The following is a 27,569-nucleotide window of genomic DNA, read 5'->3' as shown; positions in this document are numbered from 1 at the left end:
GGCCATTGAAAAAGAAGCCGAGGCTATCATTGAAGCTGTTCGTTACTGGAGACACTTCCTAGCTAGCAGAAAATTTACCATGATCACTGATCAGAAATCTGTAGCCTACATGTTTAGTACTAAACACAAAAGTTAAATTAAAAATGATAAGATGGCACGCTGGCTAATAGAACTCTCAATTTACAATTATGAGATCCTGTACAGACCTGGCAAGTTAAATGATCCCTCTGATGCCACTGGAGGTACTGTCTCGCCAAGGAACAGTTCACCCTTCCTCACAGATCAGCGAGCAATAACATTCATGTTTAATAATAAGCAAAAGGGTAAAATCAACAATGATAAGATCCTCAGGTGGAGAAGTGAGCTGTCCATTTACAATGATGACATTCTCTACCAGCCTGGCAAATTTAATAAGCCTCTGGACTTGCTCTTTCCCGAGGATCTTGTGCTAATGTTCAAATGGACAGACTGCAGCCTCTCCACAATGATCTTTGCCACCCTGGAGTCACTATGATTTTCCATTTTATCAAATCTCAGAATCTACCATACTCCATTAAAGTTGTCCAGACTATGACTAAAAACTGCCAGGTCTGCACCGAAAGCAAATCTCAATTCTACTGGCCAGACAAAGCACATCTGATCAAGTCTACCCCCCCCCCCCCATTTGAGCACCACAGCATTGATTTCAAGGAATCCCTCCACGCCTCCAACCAGAATGCCTACTTAATTACAATCGTCGATGACTACTCCCATTTTCCCTTCGCCATACCTTGCCCGGACATGACCACAGTCACAGTTAACAAGGCCTCGGTAATATCTTCAAGCTCTTTGGGTATCCTGGCTTCATCCACAGACACTGTGGTACATCATTCATAAGCTGTGGCAGTACCTGCTGGCTAGGGGCATCACCATGAGCAGGACCACTAGCTACAATCCTTTGGGTAACAGGCCAGTGGAAAGGGAGAATCCCACAGTATGGAAGACAATCCTCCTGGCAATGAGGTCTCAGGGTCTCCCTGTCTCCCAGTGGCAAGAGGTCATCCCAGACACACTCCACTCCACTTTTATGTTCAGCCACCAAAAACACTTCTCATGAACGGATTTTTGCTTTCTCTAGGAAGTCTGCATCAGGGACTACGCTGCTCAACTAGCTTCTCTTTCCAGGACCAGTCCTGCTCCGGGAGCACGTCAGGCAATCTAGGACTGCCCCACTGATCGAGATGGTCCACCTTCTCCATGCGAACCCCCAGCATGCCTACATTGCCTTCCCTGATGGGTGTGAAGACACGTTATCAATCCGGGACCTTGCTCCATCACGTGCCTCCCTGACCACCACTGACTTTCAACAGACCCCCTCCCTCTTCAACCTTAGGTGTCCCGGAATCTGCAGCTGACCACCCCCTACCCCAGGCCACTGTTGTCACCAACGATGTACCAGCACCACACTCCCCCACCACCCCACCACCCCACCCCTCAACAAACTGTTAACAGGCCAACCTCACAAGCTGCTCAGGGCACTACAGTAGCGCCCCAATCATTGTCACATTGCTTGATGCAGCAGAGGAGACCCCTGATACTTAGCCTGTGAAATGTAGATATTTATAATTGCATAAATATGTATATATATAAATGTATAATTGTTTCACCTTTTTTTCTCACCCCTCAGGACTCTTCTTAAAAAGGAGGGGGGAATGTGGTAAACCACTGTTATGCCATGATTAGCTGCTGTTGGCTGGACATACCTCCCGAGACGGATCCTACCCATAGCCCCTTTCACGCTCCCTCTTTCTCTTTGCTTTGATCAGTCAATGAGGTTATGGTAGTTCCAGTCTTGAGTTAATAAAAGCCTGATAGTTTCACAACATCAGCATTTTGTGATTATTGATGGTCCATCCGTCAGAGGTCTTGCCAACTGTTGATGCAGCTGTAGCGTGATGTCCCAATCGTTGCACTCAAAGAAGGCAAACATTCCAAATGCCTTCTTCACCACCCTGCCTACGTATACTGCCACATCCAGTGAACTATGAACCTGTACCCCAAGGATTCTCTGTTCTCCAACATTCCTCATACCCCTACCATTTACTGAACAAGTTTTGATTGACTAAAATGCACCCCTCACACTTATCAGAATTAAATACCACCTGCATTTCCTTGGCCGGTTGCCTAATTTAATCAAGATTCTGTTGTAATATTTGGGTGGCACAGTTGTTGCAGCAGTTAGCACAAAGCCTTTACAGCGCCAGTAATCAGGACTGCGGTTAGAATCCCACGCTGTCTGTAAGGAGATTTGCATTCTCCCCATGTCTGTGTGGGTTTTCCCCAGAGACGCAGGTCTCCTCCCACCATTTGAAAACTACCATGGGTGTAGATTAATGGGGTGTAAATTGGGCAGTGTGGACTCGTGGCTGCAAGTCTAAACTTCAAAAAAAAAATAACTGTGTTCATTATGCACTCTACCACCAATTTGGTATCATCCCCAAACTCACTATCCATGCTCCCTACAGTACATGCTCATCCAGACTACTATTATAAATGACGAACAACTGATCCCTGTAGCACACTGATCACAGGTGTCTGGTCTGAAAAACATTAGGTGATATTTTTTAAACTCTTGTTTGTATATTTTAACTTGATAACTATTTTCCAAATTTGAAAAAAAATTATATCCATTTTCCGAGCCCCTGATTTCAACAATTCTATTTACTTTATGTAGTCATTCAGTTGGAACAAGAAGAAAATCTTGACATATAATCACAGCTTTCAATGCTTGAAGTCGATGACTCACTCTTTCATAGCCTAAGCATATGGACAAATAGTAATCTAAGATCATCTAAAAGGGATCACAAAAGTCAAATATTATTGACAATATTGTTTTAAAAATGCATTCCCAGCACACTTTATCATAACCCATAACATGCTATGAAAGCCATTTACCTGGATTTATGAAGCGAATGGTTTTGACCCATTGAACCAAAACAGCAGTGACATTCAGAGTCCTGCTTTTATGTTTCCATTTAACAAAATCACTTGTAAAAGTACAAATTATATAAAATGGACTGTTTCAGTTAGGTCTGTTATGTGGATGCTGAAATTAGTAAATTGCTCAATAAAGGCAAAGTATCAACATTGTTATCAATTCCTGGGAAAAAGAGGAAAACTTATGATGTCAGGATTTTAACATCAAATTTATTGTTACTCCTTTGAGCCTTCTTCTCTTTACGAAGCTGTAGTTCATCCTTGTTCACAGAAGTCCCCCACAACAGCTTTGATCATTCTGATAGGAAACAGATCTTCTGTTAGACCAAAGCTTAATATATAGATAGGATTTAAGAATATTAAGATTAAAACTATTTCATTAAATAAAATTTACCCGAAGCCATCTTCACCACAATCTCCAATGATTTCTGGAGTAAAATAAATAAAACATTTTTGTATCACACTCTAACATCTATGGTTTGTTTCTGTGCTTGTCAGATTAAATTACTGAAGTTTCCAGTATTGCATTTAAAGAAAACACGAGCATATGATTTTCTTTTTTTTTCATTTTCACATGAAAGATAACCAATCTTACATGCTTAAAAAACATTCATCTGTTCAAGAATATTTTTGTAAACATGTTGAGTTTTGATTGAAGGACAAATAAACTACCGATGAACAGAATGCTTGGGACAAAACCTGGAGGAAATCCAATCCCTCAAGAGAGATGGTCTGTTCTATAGTCAGGGTCGGTGCCAAAGGGGGGGGCATCTGTGGGCATTGCCTCCCAAACTAGGTGCTGTGACCCCAAAATGGGGTGCTCTGCCCCCTCCCCTACAGTCATGGCCATCCCCGCCCATTAGAACCGCTCACACTCCCTCCCGCTTCAGTAGCGTCTATAGCATCTAGGTTGATGCATGCTAGCGACTGTCCATTCACCCCCGGTAACATCAATAGCATGTATTAAGTGTCAGTAGCATCCAGTGACACTGAAGCAATAAAAAGAGCACCCTCCTATCCCACATCTGAGGGATGGCTTCAATGACAGATAAGCTACTGCTAGACCCCCCTCCCCTCATTGACTGGTCAGACCCTTCAGCACCCACTCCCATCCTTGCCCCCCTCTAACTTGATACTGCATTCCATCACCGACCCTGTCTATAATGCTAGTGGAATTCCACAAAGATCTGTTCTGAGACCCTTACAGGAAAATGGAGTCTGGGGAAGTATATTGGCCTGGATTGAAAATTGGTTGTCTGACAGGAGGCAGAGAGTCAGGATAAATGGGAGTTTTTCAGGTTGGCAGAGAGTGGTAAGTGGGGTGCCACAGGGTTCAGTGTTAGGCCCACAACTGTTCATCATTTACATTGATGACTTGGAGGAGGGGACAAAATGTGGTGTAGCCAAGTTTGCGGATAACACCAAATTGAGCGGAAGAGCAAATTGTAATGAGGATGTGGAGAGTCTGCAGAGGGATATAGTTAAGCTGGATGAGTGGGCAAAGGTCTGGCAGATGGAGTACAATGTTAGTAAGTGTGAGGTTATCCACTTTGGCAAGAAAAATAAAAGCTGAGTTTTATTTAAAGGGTGAAAAACTACAACATGCTGTTGTGCAGAGGGACTTGGGAGTGCTTGTGCATGAATCGCAAAAAGTTAGGTTGCAGGTGCAGCAGGTTATTAAAAAGGCAAATGGAATGTTGGCCTTCATCGCTAGAGGAATTGAATTCAGGAATAGGGAGGTAATGTTGCAACTGTATAAGGTACTGGTGAGACCGCACCTGGAGTACTCTGCTCAGTTCTGGTCTCCATATTTGAGGAAAGATATACTGACTTTGGAGACGATCCAGAAGAGGTTTACTAGGTTGATCCCTGGGATGAAGGGGTTGAGTTATGATGAAAGATTAAATCGTCTAGGATTGTATTCGCTCGAGTTCAGAAGAATGAGAGGAGATCTTATAGAAACATATAGGATTATGAAGGGTATGGATAGGATAGATGTAGGAAGGTTTTTTGAGCTGGCCGGGGAAACTAAAACAAGAGGACACAGTCTGAAGATTCGGGGCAGTAGATTTAGGACAGAGATGAGGAAAAATAGTTTTTTCCAAAGAGTAGTGAATGTTTGGAATTCTCTAACCAGGGAAGTGGTTGAGGCTGCCTCATTAAGCATATTTAAAATTCGGTTAGATAAATTTTTACATGATAGAGGAATTAGGGGATATGGGGAGAAGGGAGGTAGGTGGAGTTAGATCATAAATTAGATCAGCCATGATCTTATTGAATGGCAGAGCAGGCTCGATGGGCCATTTTTGGCCTACTCCTGTTCCTACTTCCTATGTTCCTATGTTCCCATGACCCCTGCTCTTTGTGATTTTTATAAATGACCTGGACAAAGAAGTGACAGGATGGGACAGAAAGTTTGCAGACTGGTTAGAGATGCTGTGGATAGTTTAGTAGGTTATCATAGGTTACAACTAGATATAGAGAGTGTGATATTATGGGATCCTATCACCACTGTATACATTGGTATATATTTACATATAGCGATAGTGATTGGCTGAGAGCTGTAGCCACACCTACTGACAGGTCATAAAGGGGTGCTCCTAACCAGACCCAGGTCATTCTGGACTGGTTGACCTCAATGTACTGCACTCGTCTTTTGTTAATAAAAGTCAACAAGTCTTTAAGTCATTTGATGCGCTACAGAGAGAATGTAGATTTGGGCAGAGAAATGGCAGATGAAGTTCAATCCAGGTAGTGGATTGATGCATTATGGAAGGTTGAACTTGACAGTGGAGTACATAGTTAAAGGCAGGATTCTTAAGAGTGTGGAAGAACAAATCCAAAGACCTCTCAAGGTTGCCACTTAAAGTTACTAGGGTAGTAAGGAAAGTTTATGGGACACTGACAAGTTTATGGGGACTGATTTGAAGAACCATGAGGTAATGTTGCAGCTATATAAAACTCTGATTAGACCACACTTGGAATATTGTGTTCCATTCTGGTCGCCTCATTATAGAAACAATGCAGAAGCTTTAGAGGAGACTTATCAGGACGTTGCCTGAATTGGTGAATGTGTCTAATGAAGCAAGGTTAACAAAGCTAGGGTTTTTATATTTTGAGCGAAGAAGGATGAGAGTCAACTTAATAGAGTTCTACAGGATTATGACAGACATAGATAAGGTGGAGAGTCAACACATTTTTCCTAGGGTTACAGTAGCAAATACCAAAGAACTATTCAAAGAGAGGAGAGGAAAGTTAGGCAGACACATAGATGTAAGAAAAACAGTGTTTTGGGTATGAAGTAGGGAAGGTGTAGATTGTTGATTTGGTTTGTATAAGTTGGCACAACATTGTGGGATGAAGGCCCTGTATGTGCTCTAATACTCTATGTTCTACAGACAACCATATGTGAGGAATAATAAATAATATTGAAGGGAACCTGTGGGGTTAGTCCAGTCAGGTTTCGGCAAAACATCTAATAAGTATCCAGACAAATTCTTGAATAGTCAGGACACAGTAAGTGAACAGTGAGTTGCTGGAAGCAGGATTAGTAACAGAAATCCACCATCCCAAGGTCTGATGAAGGTATGATGAGGTGAATTTATACTATATATATATATATATATATACACACACACATACATATATATTTTTTTTAATATATATATATTTATATATACATATATATATATATATATTTATATATATATATATATATATATATATATACATGACATAGAAATATCTATTGATTGCATTTGGAGAGTCTTACAGAAATTTTTGCAATTGATCTGTAAGTTTAAATAATGTTTTGAATTGCTGGAATTATTTTATAGCTAGGAATCTGGTAGTTTGGTACGGTAGAGGGAAGGATTGCTGTCATCCAACCTCAACCAGGATGCCCAAATTATCCCAAAGCAGGTAACTCTGCACTCTTACACATTCCAAATTCTATGCCCTGGTGATATTTTTTTAAGCAGCTTTGTTTAACTGAGTCTGCATCATGCCTTTTGACATTAGATCATAAAGATAAATTTTCTTGTCTTTGTCCAGTGCTTAGCCAATCTGAAAAACTCAATCTCAATTTTCTTGGGAAATTAATTAAAACAGAGATTTTACGGCAACTGTATTCTTACATTGAATTAGACCAGGTTATAATGAGTGTCAGGCACAGTATTAATTCAATTGGTTTCTGATCCATAGGAATCCTTCCACTCTACAATATCACACATTGTCATCATATTCAGTTATTTCATTTTCTCATATTTATGCCACTTCCTCATAAAAAAAACTCATGTTATTTGCTTCAATATATCCTAAACGGGCTGCATTTCAGAATTTTATATCATTGGGCAATGAAGTTTCTCCAAGATCCTTTATAACAGCTATTTTTAAAAATTCTTCTCATGGAAATCACATTCTAAAACACCCTCCTCTTTAGAGAAAAGAAGTCCTTGTCCATTCAACCTTCCCAGAAAAGTACATTCTTGCAATTCTCACATTATTAATATTATTCCCGGAATGAGGCATTGGTCCAGCAAGAAGAGATTATGGATGATAGGCCTACACTTACTGAAGATTAAAAGAATTATGTGTAATTTTATTGAGACGCTCCATCCTCAACATTCATTGGAGTGACTTCATCACCAACATCGAAGTACTCGAGCTGGCAGAGTCCGACAGCATCGAATCCATGCTGCTGAAGACCCAACAGCGCTGGGTGGGTCACATCTCCAGAATGGAGGACCATCACCTTCCCAAGATCGTGTTATATGGCAAGCTTTCCACTGGCCACCGAGACAGAGGTGCACCAAAGAAGAGGTACAAGGACTGCTTAAAGAAATCTCTTGGTGCCTGCCACATTGATCACCACCAGTGGGCTGATATCGCCTCAAACCGCGCATCTTGGCGCCTCACAGTTCGGCAGGCAGCAACCTCCTTTGAAGAAGACCGCAGAGCCCACCTCACTGACAAAAGACAAAGGAGGAAAAACTCAACACCCAACCTCAACCCACCAATTTTCCCCTGCAACCGCTGCAACCGTGCCTGCCTGTCCCGCATCGGACTTGTCAGTCACCAACGAGCCAGCAGCAGATGTGGACATACCCCTCCATAAATCTTCATCTGCGAAGCCAAGCCAAAGAAAAAAAAAGGAAAGACAGGATTACATAATAACATAAAATAGAAACAGGAGTAGGCTATTTAATATCTTATGCCTTCTCTCCAATTTTTAAGTTGTCAGCTGATCTTTCCGCAGGCATTTAAGAATTTATAACACTATTGGGTCTAGAGTCACATGTACACTACATGAGGTCAGGATGTCAAATTTCCTCCCCTAATAGACATTATCGAATCAGATATGTTTTTACGACAATCCCATGGCTTTGTGGTCATTATTACTAAGGAATATATTTTTCATAATTAGCTGAATTGAAATTCCACAGCTTGCATGGCAGGATTTGAATTTGGATCACTGTCAGTCTAGATCCCCTATGAGAAGATAAATTGGATGAAACATAAATACAGATTGAGTTATGTTTATTTCCCATAATTGAATATTATACCAAGGAATAACTTATCAATATTTCATTAAACAATTTAAAATGTATTGATAGTAAAATATTTGTATTGAACTAATCCCCATGTTATGGGGGTGGCATGGTTAGAGTAGTCGTTGGCGCGATGCTGCTACACTGCCAGTGACCAGGGTTTAAACCCAGTGCTGTGGATCAGGAGTTTATATGTTGTCCCCATGTCTGTGTGGGTTTCCTTCAGGTGCTTCATTTTCCTCCCTTCCTTCAAAATGCACCGGACTTTGTAGGTCAATTGAGTGTATTAGGTGGCAAGGGCTCATGGCCCAAAAGGGGTTGTTACCGTGTTGCATGTCTAAATTGTAAACTTTTTAATTATGTGACGTATAAATTAATGAAAAATGCCTTACATCTCCCTGTCATAAATCAAGTCAACATGTCTCAAACATCCATTAATTTTCAATGTACATTTATTATATTAAAAATATGTGATACATAATTTTTATTCTTAATAAATCTGAAGATCCCATTATTTTTAAGATATTGATATTGCACCACAGTACTTATCATTACTGAAAGGAGATTGGGCTTGCTGAACTTATGGATTATAAGTTGGTGATATTTAAAAAGTAAATTGAACTTCTGAAGTACTTTCCACAAGTTCAAGCTGATCCATGGAGCATTATAGTTAATGAAGTACAGTACTCTGGAATTCTAACCACTTTATATAGTGCCTTTTGTGAGCTGAGGATATCCCAAAACACCACACAGCCAGTGAATAATAATTTGAATTACATCACAATTATGAATTGTGAAATTGCATTGCAATCATACATACCTGTATAATAATGATTTGAAGATGATTTGCCCTTATTCTAACTTTGTGGCTGCTGAGGCGATGATGTGATCAGTGTGGGAACTGCAGCCTCTTCCACAGGTCCTTAATGGTGAAGGCGAATGGTGAGTTTGTCAGGTGGTGTACTCTTTCTGATGTCAGGGCTTGTGTGTGCTATGGACTTGAGCTTCTGAATAACAACCCAGATGCTCCTCCTCCAAATTGAGCTATTAAGTGTTTTAGATTCCCAAATCTTGGTGGGGGTGTTCTATTCTTTTCAAAGAACCTTTGAGCACAATCTTTAAATCATTTCCTCTGTAAGCTGAATAATCTCTTCCTGTGACTGCATGCAAACAAAGTAGCCAACTAATGAAGCCAACTGATTCTAACCGATGTTGCTACCCTCTCCCAGGCTGGTTATAACAATAATAATAAATAACTTTTTTTTAAACTTTCAATGACATTTGAAGGATAAACACTCATCAGGACAGGAGGATAACTTTCTGTTCACAGAATGCATTGCCCTCATTCATATCCTATTGAGAGGATAAAAGGGGCCTCTTTAATGGAGCACCCCTGAGAGTACCCAGCACTCCTTCAATATTGCAATGGACCATAAATGCCATAGTCACTTGAGCAAACCTTGAGCCAGCCTCAAAGCCCATGAGTAAGTATTAGTTGCTGCGGCTTTACATGTTGACACCAAGACTATTTTGTTCTATTTTTAACTGAATGTGATTAGCATTTATTTTTCAAACAACTATTTCCCGAGAGGATAGTTAGCCCAAATTTTCTCATGTGATCTTGGTAAAATATTGAACATGGTTGAAATAAAATTAATTCCCAAGATGAGCTTCAGTACACATCTGGTGGTTTTTATTCTTGCATTGAATATTCTCACATTGTCAGGGGTTGCCAGTAAATTTCATGCAGCATTTCTTACTGTAGGTTGAAGACCTCATTATTCCTATAATAAAAGGAATGTTCACAATTCAATGCAGAACTTCAGCTCCATACATTTGCAAATGATTAGAGTTTACATTTCATTCTTCACTGACATCAGAAACTATGAATACTGTTTGATCTGTTCATGTCTTTTGTCATGAGAGTCCCTTCATAGTACAAAGTCGCAAAGATGTTGGTCAGATTATTAGATTTGGCAATTAATTATACATGAGACCATTCAACATGTTCATCACTGTTTCCAGCATTTAGCAGATTGTTCCATTAGATCCTTTGAACTCAATAAAGAATATTCTTAATTTGTAAATGTGCTTGATTGATAGGTCTTGACTGGAGGTTCCTCGCCTTTACTAAACCCATAAATAATATCTGCTCTTTAAATTATTGAACTCAGCCACATTTTGAGAAGAGTGGTATGTCTAAATTCATCCAACCACTACCCAAAATATGTAGTAACTCACAGATTAACTGTGCCAACCAACTTTCTTCAAGAGAACTATAAAATATCACATGAGTGGGAATGGTGGGCTCTTCTGTGGCACACCAGCAACTTTCCCATTTCCCATGGAGAGGCAGTGGGAAGTCAAATCTGTTATGGAAAACGTAGAAACCTAATCTTAGGGTGAAAGAGGGAAGAAAGACATGGCAGGCAGACACTAAGGGGGAAGACATGTTTTCTCGGGATGTGACCAAGAAAATTGACAGGGTTAGGATGGTATTGTCTACTTGGACTTTAACAAGGCCTTTGACAAGAACCTCGAAGGTAGGCTGGATTAGAAGGTCAGATCAGATGGGTTTCCATGTGAACTGGCCAATTGGGTACAGAATTGCTTTGATGGTAGACATAGAAGGTTATTATTCAGACTAGAGGCTTGAGACCAGTGATGCGCTACGGGGATCCTTGTTGTCATTTATATTAATAGTGTGGTTAGTACATTTACATATCTACCAATTAAGGAAAGGAGTAGTGGTTCATCCTTGGATCTTGATTTAATAAAATCATCACCAATCTAATTTTATCCCCCATTGGACCAAATTAAATAAAAAATCTTAATCGTAATACAAGAAATGTTGCACTTGTACCTACATCTCATCCCTCACCACCATTTTTAGCCCCAAACAGTCCTTCCAAGTGAAGCAACATTTCGCTTGTGAATCAGCAGGGGGCATATTCTTCATTCAGTGTTCCCCTCCTCTACAACAGAGAAATTGAGAGCAGACTGGGAGATAATTTTGTTAAGCACCTTCACTCTGTCCGCTGAAATAAAAGGGACCACCTGTTAGGCAACCATTTTAATTTGACATACTTTTTCAAAGACATTTCACACACATCATGCATGGTCAAACTCGCAAATTGGAGGAACAACACTTAATATTCCATCTGGGCACTCTCCATCCAGAACACATTAACATCAGTTTCCATTAACTCCCACCCTCCCCCCCCCCCCGCCCCATTCCCCAAGTCTCTCTCTTTGTTTTTTTCCCATCTCCTTTTTTCCAGCTCCCCATTCCCTTCCCTTCCCTCTCCATTTAGAGCTTCCCCTTCCCATCTCTTCTTAACGTTTTTTCTCCTCTATCTCCCCCCCCCACCATATTCATCTATGATCTCCTACCTGTTGGCCTGTACTCCTCCCAAGTCCCTTCTTCCCTTTTCTCCCCCCATCTTTTTATTCAGACGCCTGCCTGCTTCTTGCTCATATCTTGACAAAGGACTCAGGCCTGAAACATTGTTACCATTTACTTTCTAAACATGCTTACCTGCTGAAGTTCTCAGACACTTTTGTGTATTGCACTACAATCATAGCGCCCACAGACTTTCCTGTTTAATGGAGGACCATCGCCTTCCCAAGATCGTGTTATATGGCGAGCTCTCCACTGGCCACCGTGACAGAGGTGCACCAAAGAAAAGGTACAAGGACTGCCTAAAGAAATCTCTTGGTGCCTGCCACATTGACCACCGCCAGTGGGCTGATAACGCCTCAAACCGTGCATCTTGGCGCCTCACAGTTTGGCGGGCAGCAACCTCCTTTGAAGAAGACCGCAGAGCCCACCTCACTGACAAAAGGCAAAGGAGGAAAAACCCAACACCCAACCCCAACCAACCAATTTTCCCCTGCAACTGCTGCAATCGTGTCTGCCTGTCCCGCATCGGACTTGTCAGCCACAAACGAGCCTGCAGCTGACGTGGACTTTTTACCCCCTCCATAAATCTTCGTCCGCGAAGCCAAGCCAAAGAAATATTCATCAACTCCTTTATCTCCTGCAGGATCAATTGAATCATAGAGCAAGGAACAGGCCCTTCAGCACAACTCCTCCATGCTGACCTAAGTTGGCATTCTGGGCTAGTCCCCTTTACTTACATTTGTTCCATATCCTCCTAAACCATTCCTATCCATACATGTTCAGGATAAAAAAAAATACAAAAAGTAAAGTAGTAATAAAGTGTTTTAATTATTCAGGCTATAGTTAATATTTTGATATTTTGATATAATCATTCTGTTTTTTTATAATTCATTTTATTTTAAAATAGTGTAATAATTCTATTAAAATTATTTATTTTTAATTGTTTCTAAATAATTTGACGACTTTGAGAGACAGCAAAAGTGAAGCAGGATTCTGATGGTCGCCCAGGGCTTCCAGAGAAGTCTTTTTTTTTTTCACACCATAGATCACATTAGCCATGATACACACTTTTTCCTCTTCAAACATATACAGTGACTTTTTCTCCACCCCCCCCCACCTCCTACCAAGCCACCCACCCCCCCCCCCCACCCCACCCCCCATCCATTTTAGGTATACAATCTAGTTTACATTAAACCAGTCAGACAATGTTGTCATTCAACAAAAATACACCAGAAATTCTACTGAGTCCATTCTTTTCTTTCCTTCTCCTTCCATCAACTTAGGTAATGATTGTCCCCGGTAGGTTTTCGCTATTGTATTTAATGTAAGGCTCCCATATTTGTTTGAATATTTCAATATTATTTCTTAAACTATATGTAATTTTTTCTAATGGAATACATTTATTCATTTCTATATACCATTGTTGAATTTTCAGATTATCTTCCAATTTCCAGGTTGACATAATACATTTTTTTGCTACGGCTAGAGCTATCTTAACAAATCTTTTTTGTGCATCCTCCAAATCAATTCCAAATTCTTTGTTTTTTATGTTACTTAGGAGAAAGATCTCTGGATTCTTTGGTATATTGTTTTCTGTAATTTTATTTAATATCTGATTGAGATCTTCCCAAAATTTTTCTACTTTCTCACATGTCCAGATTGCATGAATTGTTGTTCCCATTTCTTTTTTACATCGAAAACATCTATCAGATATTGTTGGGTCACATTTATTTAACTTTTGAGGTGTAATGTATAGTCTGTGTAACCAGTTATATTGTATCATACGTAGCCTCGTATTTATTGTATTTCTCATCGTTCCAGAACATAATTTCTCCCATGTTTCCTTTTTTATCTTTATATTTAAATCTTGTTCCCATTTTTGTTTAGTTTTACCATTTGTTTCCTCATTCTCCTTTTCTTGCAGTTTAATATACATATTTGTTATAAATCTTTTGATTAACATTGTATCTGTAATCACATATTCAAGGTTACTTCCCTCTGGCAAACTCAAACTGCTTCCTAATTTATCCTTCAAGTAGGATCTCAATTGGTAATATGCCAGCGCTGTATCTCCAGTTATATTGTACTTATCTCTCATTTGTTCAAAGGATAAGAATCTACTTCCTGAAAAACAATTTTCTATTCTTTTAATCCCTTTTTTTCCCATTCTCTAAAGGAAAGGTTATCTATTGTAAAAGGGAGTAACTTATTTTGCGTCAATTTTAGTTTTGGTAATTGATAATTTTTTTTATTTCTTTCTACGTGAATCTTCTTCCAAATATTGAGGAGATGATGTAATACTGGAGAAGTTCTATGTTGTACCAATTTTTCATCCCATTTATATAATATGTGTTCAGGTATCTTTTCCCCTATTTTATCTAATTCTAATCTCGTCCAGTCTGGTTTTTCCCTTGTTTGATAAAAATCTGAAAGGTATCTTAATTGTGTGGTTCTATAATAATTTTTAAAGTTTGGCAATTGTAGGCCTCCTTGTTTATACCATTCTGTTAATTTATCTAGTGCTATCCTCAGTCTCCCCCTTCTCCATAAAAATTTCCTTATTATTTTCTTTAACTCTTTGAAGAATTTTTCTGTCAATTGTATTGGCAATGCCTGAAATAAGTATAATATCCTTTGAAAAATGTTCATTTTAATACAGTTTATCCTTCCTATTAGTGTTAGTGGTAAATCTTTCCAATGCTCTAAATCGTCCTGTAATTTTTTCATTAGTGGATAATAATTGAGTTTATATAATTGGCCGAGATTTTTGTTTATTTGTACACCTAGGTATCTTATTGCCTGCATTTGCCATCTAAATGGAGATTCCTTCTTAAATTTTGAGAAATCCGCATTATTCATAGGCATCGCTTCACTTTTATTTACGTTTATCTTGTAACCAGACATTTCTCCATATTCCTTCAATTTCTTATATAATTCTTTTATTGATAGTTCTGGTTCTGTTAAGTACACTATAACATCATCCGCAAATAGACTGATTTTATATTCCTTGTCTTTTATTTTTATTCCTTTTATATTATTATCTATTCTTATCAATTCTGCTAGTGGTTCTATAGCTAACGCAAACAATAAAGGTGATAGTGGGCATCCCTGCCGCGTTGACCTGCTTAAGTTAAATTGCTTTGATACATGTCCATTTACTGTCACTTTCGCTAACGGTCCCTTATATAATGCTCTAATCCAATTAATATACTTCTCCGGTAAACTGAATTTTTGCAATACTTTGAACAAATAATTCCATTCTACTCTGTCGAAGGCCTTCTCTGCGTCTAAAGCAACCGCTACTGCAGGTGCTTTATTTCCTTCTACTGCATGAATTAAGTTAATAAATTTACAAATATTGTCTGTTGTGCGTCTTTTTTTGATAAATCCAGTTTGGTCTAAATTTACCATTTTCGGTACCTGCTCTGCTAATCTGTTTGCTAATAGTTTAGCTATTATCTTATAATCTGTGTTTAGTAAAGATTTGGTCTGTATGACGCTGGTGAGAGTGGATCTTTCCCTTGTTTTAGTATTACTGTAATTATTGCTGTTTTACATGAATCTGGTAAGCTTTGTGTTTCATCAATCTGGTTGATTACATCCAGGAGGGGCGGAATTAATAAGTCTTTAAATGTTTTGTAGAATTCTATTGGAAATCCATCCTCTCCTGGTGTCTTATTATTTGGTAATTTTTTTATTATCTCTTGTATTTCTACTGTTCCAAATGGTTCTGTTAATTTATTTTGTTCCTCTATTTGTAGTTTTGGTAGTTCAATTTTAGTCAAAAATTCATCTATTTTCCCTTCTTTCCCTTCGTTTTCAGTTCGGTATAATTGTTCATAGAATTCTCTAAAGTTTTCCTTAATTTCTTTTGGATTATATGTAATTTGTTTATCTTTTTTCCTTGATGCCAATACCATTTTCTTAGCTTGTTCTGTCTTAAGCTGCCATGCTAGGATTTTGTGCATTTTTTCATCCAGTTCATAATATTTCTGTTTTGTCTTCATTATATTCTTCTCTACCTTATATGTTTGTAATGTTTCATATTTTATTTTTTTATCCGCCAATTCTCTTCTTTTAGTTGTATCTTCCTTCATTGCTAATTTTTTTTTTATATTTACTATTTCCCTTTCCAACTGCTCTGTTTCCTGATTATAGTCCTTCTTCATCTTGGTTACATAACTTATTATTTGCCCTCTAATGAATGCTTTCATTGCATCCCATAGTATAAACTTATCTTCCACTGATTCCGTGTTTATTTCAAAATACATTTTTAATTGTTTTTCAATAAATTCTCTAAAATCCTGCCTTTTAAGTAGCATGGGGTTTAATCTCCATCTATACATTCTTGGAGGGATGTCCTCTAGCTTTACTGTCAATATTAAGGGTGAATGGTCCGATAGTATTCTGTTTTTCTTACTCTATCTTGCATACTAGCTGATAACAAAAATAGGTCCATTCTTGAGTATGTTTTATGTCTAGCCGAGTAATATGAATATTCCTTTTCTTTTGGGTTTTGTTTCCTCCATATATCCAAAAGTTGCATTTCTTGCATTGATTTAATTATAAATTTGGTTACTTTGTTCTTTCTGTTAATTTTTTTCCCAGTTTTATCCATATTTGAATCCAAATTCAGGTTGAAATCCCCTCCTATTAGTATGTTCCCTTGCGTATTAGCTACCTTCAAAAAGATATCTTGCATAAACTTTTGATCTTCTTCGTTAGGTGAATATACATTGAGTAGATTCCAAAACTCCGAATATATCTGACATTTTATCATTACATATCTCCCTGCTGGATCTATTATTTCCTCTTCTATTTTAAATGGCACATTTTTACTAATTAATATAGCCACTCCTCTTGCTTTTGAATTATACGATGCTGCTGTTACATGTCCTACCCAATCTCTCTTTAATTTCTTGTGCTCCAATTCAGTTAAGTGTGTTTCTTGGACAAATGCTATATCAATTTTTTCTTTTTTCAGTAAATTTAGCAGTTTCTTCCTTTTAATTTGGTTATGTATTCCATTAATATTTAAAGTCATATAGTTCAACGTAGCCATTTTATACTTTGTTTATCTTCCCTTTCCGTTTTTCCATCATTACCTTTCCTCCTTTTCCATTTCTGTTTTCTTATTTTAAACCCTTTATAAGACAACATTCCTAAAACATCAAACATTTTCCTTATTCTCCTATTTATAACTTCTTTAGCCCCAATCTCCCCTTCCCCTCCTGAGTTGTCCTTTATCCCTTGTCGGACAACCACATCTCCCCTCTCCATTTGGGTTTGCGAATTCACTCGCAAGCGTCAACTGATTTTGCAGTGACCGCAATTCCCCCCCACCCAGCCCCCCCCAGAAAAGATTTCACTTTTCATATGTAACAAAGGTCACTCTTTTAATTCCCTCCTTATTCTCTCTATTCCATTACCTTCCCTTATTAATTCTTGTCTATACTATCTATATTTTCCTCTAAATACAGATACATTCACGTATGCACATTATACCTATACACTCTATTACCTCTTTACCCACATACATATCAATCGTGATCATTTTTACTCTCATTACACGTCTTCATCCCTCAGTCTATTTTGTAATTGTTCTGCAAATTTTCGTGCTTCTTCTGGATCCGAGAATAGTCTGTTTTGTTGTCCTGGAATAAATATTTTCAATACCGCTGGATGCTTTAGTATAAATTTATACCCTTTCTTCCATAAAATCGCCTTTGCTGTATTGAACTCCTTTCTCTTCTTTAGGAGTTCAAAACTTATATCTGGATAAATGAAGATTTTTTGCCATTTATACTCCAGTGGCTTGTTGCCCTCTCTTACTTTTTCCATTGTCTTCTCCAGTACCTTTTCTCTTGTAGTATATCTTAGGAATTTTACTAAAATAGATCTTGGTTTTTGTTGTGGTTGTGGTTTAAAGGCCAATGCTCTATGTGCCCTTTCTATTTCCATTTCTTGCTGTAGTTCTGGACATCCTAGGATCCTAGGGATCCAATCTTTTATAAACTCCCTCATATTCTTGCCTTCTTCATCTTCCTTAAGGCCCACTATCTTTATGTTATTTCTTCTGTTATAATTTTCCATTATATCTATTTTCTGAGCTAACAGTTCTTGTGTCTCTATAGCTATATTATTAGATTCCTCTAATTTCTTTTTTAAGTCCTCTACCTCCATTTCTGCTGCTACTGCCCGCTCTTCCATCTTGTCCATTTTCTTTCCCATTTCTGTTCAGGTCATATCTATTTTATTCATTTTCTCTTCTGTGTTGTTTATTCTTCTTCTTAAATCATTAAATTCCTGTGTTTGCCATTCTTTAAATGACTCCATGTATCCTTTAATAAGAGAAAGTAAATCCTTTATCTTGCCTTTCCCTTCTTCTTCTATTTCACTGTACTCTTCCTCTTCCTCTTCTTCTTCCTCTGGGTTGGCCATCTGTTGTTTCTTTGTTGCCCTTTTCTTCTCTTCTTTCTTGTTTCCATTGTCTTCTGTGTTCTCTTCTTGCTGCAGGTGTTCTGCAGCTGTCGTTGCCGGCTGTGGAGATCGACTCCCCAGCTGGTCTCCCCTCCCGTCGGTGTGTTTTTTTTCATGCGCGGTTGCGCACTTTTACTCGGCTCAGCGAGCCATTTTTGTGGTCCAATTTCTACCGACCTGAGGGAGCGGGTTTCTCTCTCCACCGCGGGCCTCTTCGAACAGGTAAGGCCTTCTCCTTCTTCCTCCATTGTCTTCTCTTCCTCTCTTCTTACCGTTGATTTCGATTTTTCTTTTTTTGTCGCCATCTTCTTTCCACCTTTATACTCACTTTTCTTTAAATTTTATTTCTGTGCCTTTGTGTTTTCCTTTGTATTTTCCGACTTTTCTGGAGAGGGCTGGAGTTCACCGTCCGGCCACTACTCCATCACGTGACTCCTCCCCGCTTCCAGATAAGTCTGATGGAAAAGGCTTCCTGTGGTCTGCTCGCATTTCTCAGTTGTGCTGACAGAGCTCCTTCTACTACTTTGCACTGTGGGACTCTGTTTATGGATCAGTTAAGCCAGTGACCTCGACCCAGGCAAGGAAAGTTCAGAGAAGAGGAAGCTGCTGGCAACAAACACAGGTAACAGGTCCACCAGAGAAAATCGGGCACCACGTGATTTTCCACACAAGCATTACCTCGTCACAACCTGCTTGTCAAACACATTAGGGGATAAACAGAAATCGCTTCTGTCTGAATTGTGAAAAACATGTTCTCTTGCCAAAAACACTACTTGAGAATCACCATCTCTTTTTCTTTCCCTAGCAATAGACTGTTCACATTTTGGATTACAAATACATATCCACAGCATCCCCAAAATTATCTTCTAAATACACAGAGAGCCATTACAATTCACTGAGACTATGGGCAAATAGAAAATACGAAGCCTTGAAACCTCATTTAAGGTATGAATTAATCAAATGGTAGTGAAATAGGGAGTTATTAAATGTTTTGCCATGTGCATTAATGAATAAAACTTTTTATCCACCTTGCACAACAACACCTGCTTTGCACAAGTCATGGTCCCTGCCTATAGGACAGGAAGCTTGCTCATTACCCAACCTGACCTTTGAAGTTGTTTTAGTTGTAGACAGTCGGACCCATCGACTGTGCTGAACCCACTGCAATTGCGTTGCAACCACCGCACTCACCACAGCACCACTGTGCATGCACCAGTCCCTAGGAGGTGCGGCAGTTCAAAACAGTGCTTGGCTAATGCCAGACACCATTACACAAAGCTCCCATTGTATAACTAAGGTTACCACTTGTGTTATCTGTTTATTCGATGCAAATGCAAACATCCATCGTGATGAAGCCTGCTCAGTTCCAAATCTTCCAATGATCTTTACTGCATGTGGTCAGTACAGCAGAGGTCTAAACCTCCTGCTTCCTACTTCTCACCTTAAGTCTATGCCCTCTTGTCTCTGACAGTCTCGCCATGGAAAAAGGATTCAATTGTTTCCCTTAACCTTAATTTTATGTGCCTCTAGCAGTCCCCTCTCAGCCTCCTTTGCTTCAGGGAAAACATATCCTTCTCTTCCTATATCTGTAAAGCTCCAATCCAGACAGCATCCTGACACAACTCCCCTCTAGTGCAATCACAGTCTTTCAAGTTCAAGTTTATTATCATGTGACAGTTTGTATACAACCAGACAAAACAGGATTTCTCTGGACCACAGTGCGCACAAATCAGATTCCTGAATAATCAATGAACCAAAGACACTGCCTTACTTTTCGTGCACTGTTATTTTTACTTTTTATAGTAATATAGGATGGTTATAAATATGAATATTCTGGTTGTGATATATATGAATATTTTGAATCATTTACACTTTTCCTAGAGTGTGGTGGATAGACTCATAATACCCCAAATGTGGCCTAACCAATATTTTATAAAGATGTAATATGATATTCTAGCTCTGTATTCTATGTCATGGATAATAAAGGCCGGCCTTATTGTCTCTCCCCATTTGTCTTTGAGAATAGGCTGCATTCTAGAACCTGCTGTAGTCCTTCTGGTGCACATCTTCCCACAGTGCTGAAGGGGAAGTAATTTCAGGACTTCAACCCAGCAATGATGAAGGACACGTGATATACCTGCAAGTCAAAATGGCATGTGGCTTGGTGTAAAATATGCAGATAGTAGTACTCTTATGCACCTACTACCTTTGTCCTTTTACGGCTTTGGGTTATTCCATGTGAATATTAACTAGAAGCCTTATGGCTGTGTCAGGGTTCGCAATGTAGTCTAGTTTATTTCTTCATTCAGAGTGAAACTGATCAATAGCTCTTTATTGCAAACAATAGACTACTTACCACTGTAATCTGTGAACTGACAGGCATGTACTCATCATGGTCATGGATTGGTGAGTATCCATGTATGCCTACAATATATACTTAGTGATACAACATAAATGCTCTTAAATCTGTCAGCACATACATTACACTAGATTTATTCATCTCTTCAGCAATTGAAATAAAATACTTTGGCCCAAATGCCTCCATCTATGGCTCCATGTGATCTGTAATACATATGTCCATTTTCCCATGCAGTTGGATCACTCGGTATACAATTTATTTCATAGTCTTAGATATATCTAACTCTCATGTTTATTTTCATGTGACGTGAACATATGGCAAATGTTCCCTCAACATGCTCAACTAAATTATAAATGAAGGTGACATAGCGAATTAGTCCTAAGAAGGATGCCTGTGGGACTCCGTAAATGACAGAGAACCCACATCGAACAGCTTCCATTAATTATTACCCTTTGCTTGCAAGTATACAATCAACTTACCACCCTGCAATTGCACATGATGAAAGCTTACATAACAGCCTTCTGGAAGGCCATTTTTTGAGATCTTCCAGAAGGAGAAATGCAAAAGTCTGAGCAATCCTTCAATCCTTCCACTTCTTCAACAAACTTTGAGACAAGAACTCTGTTTCTAAAAATGTATGAACTTCCTCTTTGCTGGTCTGTCCAAGAGATGAAATAGCAGATCTCCAATTATGACTTACAAATAATTTATGTAAAACTAAGGTCAAAATTCAGTCATTTAAATTTCTCAGGGTTTGACATATAAACATATAACAATTACAGCACGGAAACAGGCCATTTTAGCCTTTATAGTCCGCACTGAACTAAGTATTCTCCTCTAGTCCCACCTACCTGCGCCCTGCCCATAACCCTCCACTCCTCTTCCATCCATAGACCTATCAAATTTTTCTTTAAATTACAAAATGGACTCTGCCGCCACTACTTCTCCCAGAAGCTCATTCCATACAGCCACCACTCTCTGAGTGAAGAAGATACCCCCTCATGTTACTTCAAAACTCCAAGAATAAAGACCTAATTTCTTTGTAATCTAGATTCTGAAACCCAGGTAACATTTTCATAAATCTTCTCTGCACACTTTTTAACTTGTTGATATCCTTCTTCTAATTAAATGACCAAAACTGCACACATATTGGCCTCACCAATGACTTGAACAGTCTCAACATCACTTCCAAACTCCTGTATTCTATGGTTTAATTTATAAAGCCCAGCATACCAAAAGCCTTCTTCATCACCCTATCTACATGAGATTCTACCTTCTTTCTATTCAAAAGATTTGATTTATTAGAACCTTTTCTCAGTCCTTTAGAACATATTTGACACCATCATTTTAGAGCCTCTGACCTATTTTAAGGGCTGCATTTGATTCCAGTGTCCCAATTTAGATAGGTCCTCCAACTATTAACATTGGCAACTAAGATACTTAAAGTATGAAGAGCAGATCGGGCATCAATTTGTAAATCAATCAATTAGATGACCTTCTGCACATTATGACTCATGTGGTAGAGATAATATATTATGGTAGCACAGTGGCACAACAAGTTGGGTTGCTACCTCACCGCACCAGAGATCCTAGTTTAGTTCTGGCCTCCAGTTCTGTCTGTATGGAGCCATATAGTCACTGATTCACAGAGGTGTACAGCAAAGAATCAAGTCCATTGTTCCATTCATCCATTTCAACTGTCATGCCTATAAAGTTAATCCCATTTGTCTGAAGTAGGTCTTTGTCCTTCAACTCCTTTCCTTTACAATTTACTGTCAAAAATGTTTATTTAAGCCCTGCAACTCTTTTATCCCCTTCCACCTCCTTTGGTCCCATGAAGCACATACCCACCACTCTCTGTGAGATTTTTAAAAAATGCCCCTCAGGTTGTCTTTAAATTTGTCACCTCTCACTGTAAAACAGTGACCTCTAATTCTAGAATACCATGCTCAGGGTAAAAGTCTATATATCCTATCCATGCCCTTCATAATCTTGTAAACCTCTACAAGATCACCCCTCAGATTCCTCTGCTCCAGAATTTGTATATTCTCTTGTGACTGCTTGGGTTTGCCCAATTCCTCACACTCCGTAAAACATGATGGTTGGTAGGTTAATTGGCTTCTGTAAATTTGCTCACATGAGAGATACAATCTTGGGAAAATTGGATTAGTATTACACTCAGCATGGACTCGGTGGACCAAAGGCCTGTATCCGTACAACATTTTTATATGAATCTTGGTTGCATAGAGCATGCAACAAATAGACATTGTTGCTCCCGTATACAAGCTGGAAGGAGTCAAAGAGAAAGTGGTCACACCTAACCACAACAGGATGTGACAGGTACTGTATGTCCTGTTATGATAGACAATAAAACCTTGTGATGACCTCCTCGGGAAATATAAGTACCTAATGCATTACTCCTGAGAGAAGGCAGGCGAACCGGCCCCGCTTGTAAGCCACGTGGTGGGGCAGCTGGCCAAAATGGCGCCATCAGGGGTTTTCCTTCCTTCTAGCTCGGGGCTCAGAAACCTGCGTTTGGGGACCACGTGACGCCCAGGTGACATCAGCACCCTCCATTGCGGTTCTCAGCCAGGTCAGGGCTCGAGTGTAAGTGCAGCCCAGAAGCCAGCAATAAACTAATCTGCTTACTGAGCTCAACCTGTCTGATTGCGTGTGTTATTGCAGGAGCAGTGTAGCCGCCGCTACAATTGGTAACTCCGACTGGTACAAACATCTTTTAACCTATCATGAGCGAGCCTGGGATCAGTGCTATAGCCGTAAAACTGCCTGAATTCTGGATTCAGGTTCGACCACGCAGAGGCCCAGTTTCACCTCCGCCAGATTTCGTCCGACACGACCAAATTCTATCATGTGGTCGCCTCCCTGGACCAGGCCACCGCCAGATGCATGCTGCACCTTATTCACCACCCACCCACCGAGGACAAGTACGAGCCTATCAAGCGAGTGCTAACCGGGTCCCTCGGACTATCCAAACACCAGCGTGCTGCTCGGGTGCTGCACCTCGACGCCCTGGGGGACAAGTCCCCGATGGAACTGATGGACAAGATGCTCACGCTCATGAGTGAGCACACCAATTGACCACTTTCCGAGCACAGCTCCTCGAACATATGCCCAGGGACATCTGGCCACTGCTGGTTCAGGAGAGCTTCACTGACTCGAGGAAGGTCACCCAGAAGGCCCAAGAGCTATGGCTCGGATGATTCTCAGAAGGCTCAGTGGTCCAGCAGGTCACGACGCATGGGCAAGGGCATGACCACATCAAGCCCACCCCTCGTGCTGCGGTAGAGCACCCGGCCCCTGCAGGGGCCCCCAAGAGCATAACCAAGGCCACCACATCCGCTTCAGGCTTCAGGACTCTGCTTCTACCACCAGACAAGGCTCAGAAGTGTCATCAGCCCTGCTCATTCCAGGGAAATGACCAGGCTAGCCACTGTTAATGGCTGTGGCGGCTGGCCAAAGACACAGCCTTCTCTACCTGTGGGACTCAGTCAGTGACCGGTGGTTCCTCATTGACACTGGAGCCCAGATCAGCATCATCCCAGCCACAGCCATCGAATCCAGGAACCGACCTCGTGGACCTCCCCTCCGTGCAGCCAACACAACAACAATCCGAACGTATGGAGACAAGACAGTCCACTTCCAGATCAGCCAATGGAATTTTGCATGGAAGTTCACCATCTCATCCCTCCCGCCTGCCATCCTGGGTGCAGACTTCCTCTTCGCACACGGGCTTCTGGTGGACATTCGAGGTAGGCGCCTGGTGGATGCCTGTACCTTCCAGGCCATTCGCCTTGATGCCTCCCGCTCGAAGCAACCACAGATAGCCACAATCAGCATGCCCAGAGACGAGTTCCAGCAGATCCTGAATGAGTTTCTGACACTCCTCAAGCCACAGTTCTCCACTGCCTCGCTGCAAGAGGGGGTGTTCCACCACATCCCCACCCAGGGCCCACCGGTTCACGTCAAGGCACGCTGGCTCTCGCCTTACAAGCTCCAGATAGCTGAAGGAGGACTTTCACACCTGTTGGAGCTGGGGATCATTCAGTGGTCCGACAGCCCGTGGGTCTCGCCACTCCACCTAGTCCCGAAAGCCTCTGGCAGCTAGCATCCCTGCGGAGACTATCGATGGCTCAACAAGGTAACCGTTCCTGACCGTTACCCCATCCCTCACATTCAAGACTTTACGGCCAACCTACATGGCGTGAGGTTCTTCTCCAAGGTTGACCTGGTGCGCGTATATCACCAGATCCTGGTGCACCCTGAAGATATACCCAAAACAGCCATTATCACCCCCTTTGGCCTGTTCGAAATCCTGCACATGCCATTCGAGCTCAAGAACGCCGCTCAGACCTTCCAGCACCTCATGGACTCTGTGGGCAGGGACCTGGATTTCGTCTTCATTTACTTAGATGGTATCCTCTTTGCCAGCAGGGATCGGGCGCAACACAAAGCCAACCTATGTGCCCTTTTCTCCCAGCTGGCTGACTTTGGCCTTACCATCAACCCGGCCAAGTGCCAGTTCAGGAAAGAGTTCATGCAGTTCCTGGGCCATACCATCACGGCCAAAGGAGCAACACCCGCTGCTGCGAAGGTTGCCGCTATCAGGGAGTTCCCACGCCCGAACAGCCTCAAGGGGCTGCAGGATTTTGCGGGTATGATCAACTTTTACAACCCCAGGAGCTGCATGAATCATGCAACCGCTGTTCGCCCTCATCACAGCCAAACACAAGATGCTTGCTTGGAACCCAGAAGCCTGCACTGCATTCGAGGGATGCCCTCGTGAAGGCCACCATGCTCACCCACCCGCACACCGACCTGCATATGGCACTCTCTGTCGATGACTCTGCCACAGCTGTCGGTGCCATCCTGGAGCAGCAGGTGAATGGACATTATAAACCGCTGGCATTCTTCAGCCACTTGCTTCGCCCACTGGAACAAAAGTATAGTGCCTTCGACTGCGAGTACCTGGCGGCGCAGCATTTCTGCTATTTTTTGGAGGGGAAGACTTTTACCATCTTCACCGACCACAAACCCCTCATCCAGGCGCTTGCAATGGCAAAGGATCCTTGATCAGCCCGCCAGCAGTGTCACCTCTCCTTCGTGTCGGAGTTTACCACTGACATTTGGCACAAGACAGGGAAGGACAATATGGTTGCTGATGCACTCTCGAGACTGGCCATCCGTGCGCTGATGCCTGGCCTCGACTTCGACCAGCACGCTGGGACCAGGAAGATGATGAGGAGATGAGGGCCTTCAAGACTGCCATCACTGGCCTGCGGTTCCAAGACCTCCCAACTCCAAGCGGCAAAGGCACCATCCTGTGCGATATCTCCTTGGGCACCTCGCAGCCAGAAGTTCTACAGCAGTGGCACAGGCAGGTCTTCCATCACATCCACGACCTTTCACATCCGTCCATCAGGTCCACGGTCCGGATGGTGGCAGAATGGTTCGTATGGCATGGGCTGCGGAAGCAGATCGCAGGCTGGGCCAGAACATGTACCCATTGCCAGACATCCAAGGTGCACAGGCAAACCAAGACGCCTGTACAGGAGTTTGAACACGTCCAGGAATGGTTCAGCCACATTCACATGGACATTGTCGGGCCCTTACCCATTTCCCAGGGCAACCGTCACCTGTTTATTGTGGTGGACAGCACCACTTGCTGGCCCGAGGCAATCCCGATGCCAGACACCTCCACTGACTCCTGCTCCTGAGCCCTGTTGCATGGTTGGGTCACCTGGTTCAGCGTCCCCGGTCACTTCACCAGCGATTGGGGTGCTCTGGGCACAGCTTACCAACAGGGTGGGGATACAGCTATACCACACCATGGCATACCACCCGCAGGCCAATGGTCTGGTTGAATGTCTGCACCACCACCTTAAGTCGATGCTCATGGCCCGCCTCACCGGTCCCAACTGGACAGATGAACTGCCTTGGGTGCTCCTAGCCATCTGCTCCACTCCCAAGGAAGATCTGCAGGTGTCATCCGCTGAGCTGGTCTATGGTGCGCAGCTGGCACTACCTGGTGAGTTCGTCAACACACCTCACAATCCCGAGTGGTCGCCGCTCGAACTACTTCCTCACCTCAGGGCACGCTTGGACTCCTTCGAACCCCCACAACTGCTCACGATCCTGGTGAGCTGCTTTCCATGGAGTTCATTTTCGTTTGGCGGGGCCCGACCAAGGCTCCTCTGCAGTGACCGTACAAGGGGCCATACAGGGTTATACAGTGTTCCGGCTCGATGTTCACGCTGGAGTTGTGCAGCAGGCATGAGATGTTTACCATGGACAGGCTGAAGCCAGCACACCTCAATCCCACCAAGCCCGTGGTCGTTGCCCAGCCCAAGAAGTGAGGCCGCCCGGCAAAAAAGGTTCTGGGGGGGTGCTGTATGGCAGCTCACGACAAGGCAGGCAAACCAGCCCCACTTATAAGCCACGTGGCGGGGCAGCCAGCCAAAATGGCGCCATCGGGGTTTCCCTTCCTTCCAACTCGGGGCTCAGAAACCCACGCTTGGGGACCACGTGATGCCCAGGAGACGTCAGCGCCCTCTAACACGGTTCTCAGCCAGGTCTGGGCTGGGAGTATAAGTGCAGCCCAGCAGCCTGCAATAAACTAGTCTGCTCACTGAGCTCAACCCGTCAGGTTGCGTGTGTTATTGCAGGAGCAGTGTAGCCGCCGCTACATATACATTATTGTGGAGAACTGCTGTATTCCTGATTACCTGGTTCTTCCCTGTTCTGTGACTGTACCTTTGGCCCCTCCCTCTTTTGACCTTGTATA

At 41.6% G+C, this 27,569-nt stretch overlaps 2 long non-coding RNA genes across 5 annotated transcripts in view; one reads left to right on the top strand and one right to left on the bottom strand.

The window, feature by feature from the left end:
• Positions 1–3,164: 3,164 nt before the first annotated feature.
• Positions 3,165–9,748, bottom strand: LOC138757227 (uncharacterized). Of its 2 annotated transcripts, XR_011353432.1 has the most exons (4): positions 9,346–9,748; positions 7,992–8,100; positions 3,371–3,404; positions 3,165–3,274 (listed from the first exon to the last, which is right to left on the bottom strand). It is a non-coding gene; the product is annotated as an uncharacterized lncRNA (long non-coding RNA). The 2 variants fall into 2 exon arrangements; XR_011353431.1 differs by lacking the exon at positions 3,371–3,404.
• LOC138756129 (uncharacterized) overlaps positions 9,351–27,569 on the top strand; it is a 71,516-nt gene continuing 53,297 nt past the window's right edge. Inside the window, exons 1-2 of one of the 3 annotated variants that reach the window (XR_011352780.1) lie at positions 9,351–9,467; positions 19,214–19,353. This is a non-coding gene — a long non-coding RNA (uncharacterized lncRNA). The remainder of the gene's footprint in view (positions 9,468–19,213; positions 19,354–27,569) is intronic. The other 2 variants (XR_011352779.1, XR_011352778.1) reach the window with 2 other exon arrangements.

Source organism: Narcine bancroftii, chromosome 3 (assembly GCF_036971445.1).
Source record: "Narcine bancroftii isolate sNarBan1 chromosome 3, sNarBan1.hap1, whole genome shotgun sequence".
NCBI classification, from domain to species: domain Eukaryota; kingdom Metazoa; phylum Chordata; class Chondrichthyes; order Torpediniformes; family Narcinidae; genus Narcine; species Narcine bancroftii.
The sequence above is the reverse complement of the archived record's forward strand: the minus strand, read 5'-3'. Positions and strand labels throughout refer to the sequence as shown.